The sequence below is a fragment of the Parasteatoda tepidariorum genome, chromosome 7, assembly GCF_043381705.1.
Source record: "Parasteatoda tepidariorum isolate YZ-2023 chromosome 7, CAS_Ptep_4.0, whole genome shotgun sequence".
NCBI lineage: Eukaryota > Metazoa > Arthropoda > Arachnida > Araneae > Theridiidae > Parasteatoda > Parasteatoda tepidariorum.
This window is the reverse complement of record NC_092210.1, coordinates 25,993,020-25,995,232: the sequence shown is the minus strand read 5'-3', so window position 1 is coordinate 25,995,232 and position 2,213 is coordinate 25,993,020. Positions and strand designations below refer to the sequence as shown.

Below are 2,213 nucleotides of genomic sequence, written 5' to 3'. Positions count from 1 at the left end.
TATATATATATTACTAAATGCAGGTAAAATAAGTTTTTGTTGCCCTTGAATTATACATTTGAATAACGGATGATGGCACGTGATAACGTGGCACGTTTCTTTTTTAACTTGATATGCTGAAATTATCTGTCGTAAATAAAAATACAGTTCTATGATTTTTATTGTCTTGGAAGTAATGCACGATTAATAATTTAATGTCATAATATTATGCAAATTTACTTTGATCTTTTGTTTAAAAAAACCGGCCTCGAAACACAGACTGTAATTGTCTTAAATTTGAGTACAAAGTAAGTTTGATAACTGGGTGATTTGAAAAAAAAAATAGCGATCATTTTCTTAGAGTATGTCTCAGATACTTGTATATCTCATCAATTGATCTTTCTTTCATGGTCTGTTGATTTCCTTTTTCTAAAAGAAAATCGACGCAGTTCAATTGTTTCATTGCATTTTATTTTATTCTATTATTTCTTAAATCATATTTTAGCAATTTAAAAATACTCACGTTTCCATTTCTAAATTAGTCTTTACGTAAAAAAGTAATATAAAACGCACATTCAAAAATTAATGAAATTCAAAGTATAAGTTAAACAAGGAAAAACAGCTCAAGTTTTCAATGTTTTAGTTTCTATTCGTTAGAAATTTTAAATAATCTGATTTAAATATGAAGAAGGAAGAAAGCGAAAACAAGGAAAATGAATTAGTAAGCCAATTAAAAACTCAACATATCAATGACACTTTATTTACCTAAGTGCAACAACAGGTGGGCAATTAATTATGATGAGTTGTTATATAGTATATAATACGTATATGTTTAAATTTCTCATACTAAAAATTAATTTAAAGAGAGAGAAAAAGAATCGTGGGAAGAAATTCTTTTTATTTCGTTTCTTAATTTTCCAAATTTTTAAATTTTGTTTATTTCGGTAATACATAGTGAAAACAATTCTGGTAAAATTGTCAAGTTCTGAATGGTAAGGACGCGTCTAGTAAAAAAACAACATAATTCTGGTTCAGAAAATCAAAATGTATGGTATTTAAACTTCATTTGGTAATTTTCCTGTGGCATGACAAAAAAGGAAAGTTTAGTTTTAAAAATCATAGTTATTATTACTACGCATTTAATACAAAAATACAAAACTGAAAAGTAAATTTAACTGAATAGAGGATTTTCATGCCATTCTGTAAGATATCTTGATAAAACTACCAAATTTCACTTTATTTGTATAATTACATTTTATCATATCTAATAAAGCCATATTTTATTGCTAATTTTATCGAAGCCTTTAGCAAAGCGCTTCGGTTAAAATTACCTAGCATTTTAGTATTCCTATAGAGCCAAAATGCTGTAAAATTTAAAATATTCTGATAGTTTCGACTATACTCTTTTTTTCCCAGTGTAAATATGTCACATCGTCTTGAGACCCAAATTGTAACTATTGGCAGAACATGTGATTTTTATTTAGAAATACTCAACTTAGAAAAAATAAATTTATAAATATTAAAAAAAGTAACTTTTTTTCATTTAAATTTATCTTTATTATTTAATTATTATTTAAAAAATGATAAAATTTTATTTTTGAACAATTACAGATTGTGCGTTTCCTTTATGTTCGGGTAATGAAACAAAATCTGCTAAACTCAATGAGATATTTGTAAGCCATAAAACTGTGCAAAGTAAACTGAACAAAATATATTACTTTTCTTATTTGTTCAATGTAATTTGAATTCTGACCAATGCGAGTTAGTCCAAATATAGTTTTTTAATAGACAATTGTTTTTAAAATATGTATTAATAGAAAGAACTAATCTTAAAATAAAATACTCTAAATAATAAAATTCTATCAAATATTATGGGATGTATTAGACTCTGGCTCTCAAGAAAATGTAAGATTAATTGGAATGTTGCTGATGATTTAAATTAAGAAGAATTTTATGTTTATACATTGTTAATACTAAAATATTATCTTTCTATACACGAATCTATCTATCTATATCTTACGTGATACTATAAACCTGGGAACATCTCTATCTATTGGCAACACTATAATTATTATTCATCTTGTTAGGTTGTCTTAAGTAATAATTTCATATTTTCTTTTTTTTTTACAGAAATTAAAGAATATATATATATATATAAAAATCAGAAATGCTAATTCCTCTTAAATTTTATCAATTCTTATGTGTGTGTGATTGATATTGAATTTATCAGAACG

The 2,213-nt window shown here is 25.0% G+C and overlaps 1 protein-coding gene across 5 annotated transcripts in view; it reads right to left on the bottom strand.

Moving 5' to 3' along the window:
* Positions 1–2,213, bottom strand: part of LOC107456327 (SEC14-like protein 2) — a 71,691-nt gene that overhangs the window by 27,540 nt on the left and 41,938 nt on the right. The window lies entirely within an intron of this gene.